Source organism: Salmo salar, chromosome ssa19 (assembly GCF_905237065.1).
Source record: "Salmo salar chromosome ssa19, Ssal_v3.1, whole genome shotgun sequence".
In the NCBI taxonomy this organism is placed as follows: domain Eukaryota; kingdom Metazoa; phylum Chordata; class Actinopteri; order Salmoniformes; family Salmonidae; genus Salmo; species Salmo salar.
Window position 1 is genome coordinate 45581979 of NC_059460.1, and position 7758 is coordinate 45589736.

General features: G+C 44.3%; 1 pseudogene across 1 annotated transcript; it reads right to left on the minus strand.

Moving 5' to 3' along the window:
* Window positions 1-2129: 2129 nt before the first annotated feature.
* On the minus strand, window positions 2130-5767 carry LOC123723796 (pepsin A-like; annotated as a pseudogene). Its single transcript, XR_006760722.1, has 9 exons — window positions 5697-5767; window positions 4516-4665; window positions 4144-4261; window positions 3924-4042; window positions 3584-3780; window positions 3171-3287; window positions 2879-3020; window positions 2561-2659; window positions 2130-2449 (listed from the first exon to the last, which is right to left on the minus strand). The product of XR_006760722.1 is annotated as a pepsin A-like (transcript).
* Window positions 5768-7758: the final 1991 nt, after the last annotated feature.

Here is a 7758-nt window from a genome sequence, read left to right on the forward strand (position 1 = left end):
TCTGATGGTCCTCTGATAGAGCACTTACCAAAGGCGCTAATTTTTTTCAGCCTGGGGCTGGAATTACATCATACAGCTTTTTCCCGGGTTCTGAGAGCCTATGGGAGCCGTAGGAAGTGTCACGTTACAGCAAAGATCCTAAGTTTTCAATAAACAGAGCCAAGAAGCCCAAGGAATGGTCAGAGAGGGTACTTCCTGTACAGAATCTTCTCAGGTTTTTGCCTGCCATATGAGTTCTGTTATACTCACAGACACCATTCAAACAGTTTTAGAAACTTTAGGGTGTTTTCTATCCAAAGCCAATAATTATATGCATATTCTAGTTTCTGGGCAGTAGTAATAACCAGATTAAATCGGGTACGTTTTTTATCCGGCCGTGTAAATACTGCCCCCTAGCCCTAACAGGTTAAGGGCAGTCAGGTCTGGAGAGAACAAAGGGCTATATCTGTTCCAGGTTCTAAATTTCTTGAATGGGGCATGCTTATTTAAGATGGTGAGGAAGGCATTTAAAAAAAATAACCAGGCATCCTATACTGAAAGGATGAGGTCAATATCCTTCCAGGATACCCGGGCCAGGTCGATTAGAAAGGCCTGCTCGCTGAAGTGTTTCAGGGAGCGTTTGACAGTGATGAGTGGAGGTCGTTTGACCGCTGACCCATTACGGATGCAGGCAATGAGGCAGTGATCGCTGAGATCTTGGTTGAAAACAGCAGAGGTCAAATTGGTTAGGATGATATCTATGAGGGTGCCCGTGTTTACGGCTTTGGGGTGGTACCTGGTAGGTTCATTGATACTTTGTGTGAGATTGAGGGCATCAAGCTTAGATTGTAGGGTGGCTGGGGTCTTAAGCATGTCCCAGTTTAGGTCACCTAGCAGCACGAGCGCTGAAGATAGATGGGGGCAATCAGTTCACATATGGTGTCCAGAGCACAGCTGGGGGCTGAGGGTGGTCTATAGCAGGCGGAAATGGTGAGAGACTTGTTTTTAGAGAGGTGGATTTTTAAAAGTAGAAGTTCTAATTGTTTGCGTACAGACCTAGATAGTAGGACAGAACTCTGCAGGCTATCTCTGCAGTAGATTGCAACACCGCCCCCTTTGCTCGTTCTATCTTGTCTGAAAATGTTGTAGTTAGGAATGGAGATTTCAGAGTTTTTGGTGGTCTTCCTAAGCCAGGATTCAGACACGGCTAGGACATCCAGGTTGGCAGAGTGTGCTAAAGCAGTGAATAAAACAAACTTAGGGAGGAGGCTTCTAATGTTAACATGCATGAATCCAAGGCTATTACAGTTACAGAAGTCATCAAAAGAGAGCGCCTGGGGAATAGGAGTGGAGCAAGGCACTGCAGGGCCTGGATTCACCTCTACATCGCCAGAGGAACAGAGGAGGAGTAGGATACGGGTACGGCTAAAAGCTATGAGAATTGGTCGTCAAGGACGTAGAGAGTAAAAGAGTAAAGAGAGCAGGTTTCTGGGGGCGATGAAATAGCTTCAAGGTATAATGTACAGACAAAGGTATGGTAGGATGTGAATACAGTGGAGGTAAACCTAGGCATTGAGTGATGATGAGAGAGATATTGTCTCTAGAAACATAATTGAAACCAGGTGATGTCATCACATGTGTGGGTGGTGGAACTGAGAGGTTGGATAAGGTATAATGAGCAGGGCTAGAGGCTCTACAGTGAAATAAGCCAATAAAAACTAACCAGAACAGCAATGGACAAGGCATATTGACATTAAGGAGAGGCATGCTTAGCCAAGTGATCAAAAGGGTCCAGTGAGTAGTGAGGTCGGTTGCGATTCAGACAGCTAGCCGGGCCATGGGTAGCAAGTTGGCAGAAGATTGTCAGTTTTTAGGCACCTCGTGCGTTTCCGTCGGTAGATTAGCGGGGTTCCGTGTGGTAGAGGGGACCAATCCAATTGGCAAAAATAGTTATAGTTATAGTTGCCCAAGAAAATTGGCCGATAGACCTATTCAGATAGCAGCCGATAAGACAGCATGATTGGCCACATGGTGGCACTACAGGAAAGGAAGTGAATAGATGCATAGACAACGTTTTCATGTTTTCAGATTGATTATGCAGTGCGTGCTTTATTCATAATCATAGCACGAATGAACCATCAGACAACTCATCACGCTAAGACTGCGTTTTATTATTTTGGATGAACTAATAACAGTTATAGACATAGAGCAGTATCACTTCCTATCACAAACTACTCAAATTAGCTTTAGAATAGATATGATTGCACTGGAGAGATACGCTCATTTTGTTGTTCATATGGCGTTACGGGATCCATTGTTGATCTGTGTTTGATTATCTAGCCAGGGCCAGACCCACCATGTTCTGGGCTCTGCTGAAGATGGAATAGTACTGTCGGATGAAGATGTCACCCAGAATCCACAGGTCAGAGTTACTAGACTGGAGACCGGTGCGGCAGCCATAGTAGGTGGACTGTATGGGTGGCAGAGAGAGAGAGAACTAGTCAAAACAATGTTACGGTCACTTCATGGCTACGTAAGATCTACACACACCACACACACACACACACACATGCACACACACCTGGCGGACGTAGGTGGAGGCTGGGAGAGTGAAGGCCTGTCCGTGGATGTGGAAGACCATCGCTGGCATGTTGTTGATGTTGTTACAGTTCACCACATTCTGAAAAGAGAGAGACACAAATAGAGGGAGGAGAGAGAGGTATGAGAGGAGAGAGAGAGACGATGATTTGAACAGCGTTTGCTTAGTGAGGTAGACTGTGTGACTTCTTTTCTGGATCTTGTTGAGTTATGTCAGTACTGGTGATGGGAACAAATCATTTACACAACATTATGCCTGGTTCTTAGTGACACATCACCAAAACAATATTATATGACTTACGTCTCCGTTGGCGGAGTAGGCTCCCACAGCACGGGCCATGCTGGAGATGTCGGCCTGAGGTCCCACAATATTAGAAGTGCCGGTGTCCACGATAGCCTGGCAGCCACCATTACAGGCCACAATCTGGCCGTTCACAGTCACACTGCAATGGACACACAGATATACACAGATCAGAAGGAGATGGCTGCTTGAGAACTGTTCTTAACCACTTCATCTACCAGTTTCATAGGATTATATAACCCATTAATAACCATTTATAAGCCTATAAAACGTTCTGTAACTGCAACAGTACCTGTCGACGGTGATCTGCCAGTACATCTGAGAGGACAGGGGGATCCATGCGATCTGGCCGTAGTAGTGGTTGGGGTCAATGCCTCCGAAGGTCACCATGCTACCTACCTCAGAGTTTCTGAAGATGGACGACACCAGAAAGAGAGAGGGAGAGAGAGTGTGGGAGTGTGAGGGGGAGAGAGATAGAGGGGGAGAGAGGGGGGAGAGAGAGAGAGAGGGGGGGAGAGAGAAAGAGGGGACAGAGAGAGAGAGAGAGAGAGAGAGAGAGAGGGTGCGTCAGTTCATTGTTCCATGTCTGCCAAGCCATGATGGTATGTGGGAGCCATGTGGCTCTGGTCAAAAGTAGTGCACTATATAGGGATTACGGTTCCATTTCAGACACAGCCCTGGTTGACCTCCACTCTGACCACTCACCGAGTCAGGTAGACAGAGAACATGTCCTGGTTGACGAGATGCTGGGTCATCATGTTGTCAAAGACTGGTGTGGCCTGAGAGGCTGCCAGGCGGGGGTAAGCCAGACCCAGGATACCATCAGCCTTCATATGAGCCATGAAGGGAGCCTCCGATTGACTCAGCCCAAAGATCTGGTTCTTCACAGGGATCCCACCCACCTACAGAGGACCAGGAGGAGTAGGAAGTGGAGGAGAAGAAGAGGGGAGAGGAAGAAGGAAGAAGAGGAGAATATTTGAGATAGTTCTGAAATCTACACAATGATTCCAGTCCTCATGTTGTTGTGTTGAATTCTGTTCCTTACCACAACGGTGTCGAAGCCCTCGAAGCCAGTCATACTGCCAGTGCCGTATTGGATGGACAGGCTCTTTCCAGCATTCTTGAAGGTAGAGGACAAACCGGGGTTGAACTTGTTGTGGTTGGCTGGAAAGAGGGGAGACACGATTAGTCTGGGAGTGTTTGTGTGTGTGTGTGTGTGTGTTTGTGCGTGTCTGTGTGTGTTTGTGCGTGTGTGCGTTACAAACCACAAGCTGCGCTGCTGCAGTAGATGGAGGGGATCCACAGGTTGGATGAGCCAGTGTCAAAGATGACAGTGAAGGACTGAGGTGGAGTTCCAATGGAGATCACTCCAAAGTAAGCCAACTAGAGAAGATCAAATAATGAAATAATTATTTGTATTAATAAATACCTCCCCCTACCCTATGATATTATAAGAATTAGCTGAATTACACCAGAATACCTATAGGTCATCAGTAATCGAATTGTTGATTTCAAACTAAAGTTCTCCTGGTGGATCAATAATTCATTTAGGAAGAAGACGCCAAAAGATGTGTTTCTGCCTTCTCTGCTGCCTTACATAGTGGAAAGTGTTAAGTGCTATCCATTCTCATGCTTACATCAGCGTCGTTGGTCATCTGCTCGCTGGAGACAGAGAGGCTCTGGTCGTCAAACCTGGTGGGGTTGAAAGGGAACTTCCTCTGTACTCATCCCACAGACCCTGCTCCTCCAGGCTCTCCCTGGCACTCTTCCCCTTGATCAGCGGCACCCTGTTGAGGAGGACAAAGTCTGGTTAGGCAAGTAGCTCAGTTCCAGCAAGTTTCTGGTCAAAGGTCCAAGACTTTCTGGTCAAACCATTGCAATAACCTTTATGGCAGCATAGGCTAAACAACTGTGTGTGACTATTCAAATCATTCACTCATTTTGGGGTATTATTCCTTTCACTGCCTTCTGATCTGTTGTGTAATGTAAATATAGGAGTATAGCAGGAGTATAGCAGGAGTATAGCAGGAGTATAGCAGGGGTATAGCAGGAGTATAGCAGGAGTATAGCAGGAGTATAGCAGGAGAATAGTATGAGTATAGCAGGAGAAGAGTAGGAGTATAGCAGGAGTATAGCACGAGTATAGGGGTATAGCAGGGGTATAGCAGGAGTATAGCAGGAGAATAGCAGGAGAATAGTAGGAGTATAGCAGGAGTGTAGCAGGAGTATAGCAGGAGTATAGCAGAGGTATAGCAGGAGTATAGCAGGAGTAGAGTTGGGGTATAGCAGGAGTGTAGCAAGAGTGTAGCAGGAGAATAGTAGGAGTATAGCAGGAGTATAGCGGGAGTATAGCAGGAGTATAGCAGGAATATAGCGGGAGAATAGCAGGAGTATAGTAGGAGTATTGCAGGGGTATGGCAGGAGAATAGCAGGAGAATAGTAGAAGTATAGCAGGAGTATAGCTTGAGTATAGCGGGAGTATAGTAGGAGTATAGCGGGAGTATAGCAGGAGAATAGTAGGAGTATAGCAGGCGAATAGTGGGTTTATTGAAAGAGTATAGCAGGAGAATAGCAGATGAATAGTAGCAGAACAGCAGGAGAATAGCGGGACCATAGCAGGAGTACAGCAGGAGTATAGCGGGAGTGTAGCAGGAGTATAGCAGGAGAATAGCAGAAGAATAGTAGTAGTATAGTAGCAGTATAGCAGGAGTATAGCGGGACCATAGCAGGAGTACAGCAGGAGTATAGCGGGAGTACAGCAGGAGTATAGCAGGAGTATTGCAGGAGTTATAGCAGGAGTATAGTAGGATTAACGTACTGGATGATGCATTCGGAGAGAGCCACCATGGCACACAGAACGATAGCCCACTTCATGATGCGATGGCTTGTCTGCTCAGCTGTCCCCTGTAGAACTCGTTCACCTGTGCAAAGAAGCAATTCGTCAATCAACCCATCAAACGCAATGTATCGCAGTTCTTTTGCTCAGCGCAAACCAAGCAAAGTAGAGACCTTGAAAGGAACCAGACTCACCTGTAGATGCCTGTGGATGAGTGATCTGAGACGTGTGTGTGTTGCCTTATATATAGACGGTCCACAGTTCTACCTCTGCATTCCTTTATCGCTACGATAAGAGCGTTTCCACCTGCCATGATAAGTACTGGTGAAATAATGGACGACCTCGAGACAATGTCAATCTAACGATTACCTCGGTAGTCCACAGTATGTTGGTTCCAATGGCTACATTACAGTAATATGTGTATACTGTTGAAAAGTGCCCGTTCTAATCATATAATGGCTAACCTGCCAGACTTCTCTCTAGGAGATGAGATGACTAGTGTTGACTCAGTGATATAAAGTAAAGGTCCCCACTTGCAAATACCCTCCTATCAGCACACTTTTCCCTCACACGGTTTACTTTTGGATTAGGCAGCCTTATTAAGATTACTGTATCTCTGTTAGAATACGATGCCTATCAGCCAGGGATTATTTCATTAACTAACATTGCACATTTATGAGAACATTCACAATGTTAACAAATATCTTGGTGATTATTTAAAGATAAATGTCACTATATGTTTCAAATAGCAAATATAAAGGACATTCAACACAAAACACAACGTTACTTCTGGGCCAAGTGGCCGTATGTCTTCATTGATCAGCAAGAAAAATATATATGCCATGGTCCTTTGAGATTAAAAAAATTATCCTCTATTTAAATCTTTTTTTATACAATAGATACACAAGAAGTAAAAGGTAAACAACCCCAGCCCCCCGAATATGTACAGTTGAAGTCAGAAGTTTACATGCACCTTAGCCAAATACATTTAACCTCAGTTTTTCACAATTCCTGACGTTTAATCCTAGTAAAAATTCCCTGTTTTAGGTCAGTTAGCATCACCACTTTATTTTAAGAATGTGAAATGTCAGAATAATAGTTGAGAGAATTATTTATTTCAGCTTTTATTTATTTCATCACATTCCCACTGGGTCAGAAGTTTACATACACTCAATTAGTATTTGGTAGCAAACGTTTCGGGTAGCCTTCCACAAGCTTCCCACAATAAGTTGGGTGAATTTTGGCCCATTCCTCCTGACAGAGCTGGTGTAACTGAGTTAGGTTTGTAGTTATCCTTGCTCGCACAAGCTTTTTCAGTTCTGCCCACAAATCTTCCATAGGATTGAGGTCAGGGCTTTGTGAAGGCCACTCCAATACCTTGACTTTGTTGTCCTTATTGCCACAACTTTGAAAGTAATTTGCCACAACTTTGGAAGTTTGCTTGGGGTCATTGTCCATTTGGAAGACCCATTTGCGACCAAGCTTCAACTTCCTGACTGATGTCTTGATATGTTGCTTCAAAAACTGATTGGATTTGCAACAAGTCGTCAACGTAAGGGAATTTTGTCTTTTTGTCACCCAACTTTTAACCTAAATCCAATGGGATGGTGAATTATTTTGTTGATTTCACGTTTTATTCACATTAGTTGACAACAGAACCAAATGTAAATAAAAACTAGACGTTGAACTGACGTCTGTCCCCAGTGGGAAGTCTTTTATCTCTAAACTGCAGAACACCGTAAAGCAGGGTTATTCAACCGGAGAGGTACTGCATGGGTCCTGAGAAAATATGTAAAACAAAACCCCAAAAAGTCAAACAAATACTAAATATATTTGTATGTTTTACGAATATCGCTAGCAACAACAGAATAAATATGTTGGATTTACCTACAGTAGAAAATATGACAATATATTATTTCTATTGATGTCAACTTTATTTCTCAACTCCTAACATTGAGTCAATTACACACATTGGAGTCAATTACACTCATTGGAGTCAATTACACTCATTGGAGTCAATTACACTCATTGGAGTCAATTACAC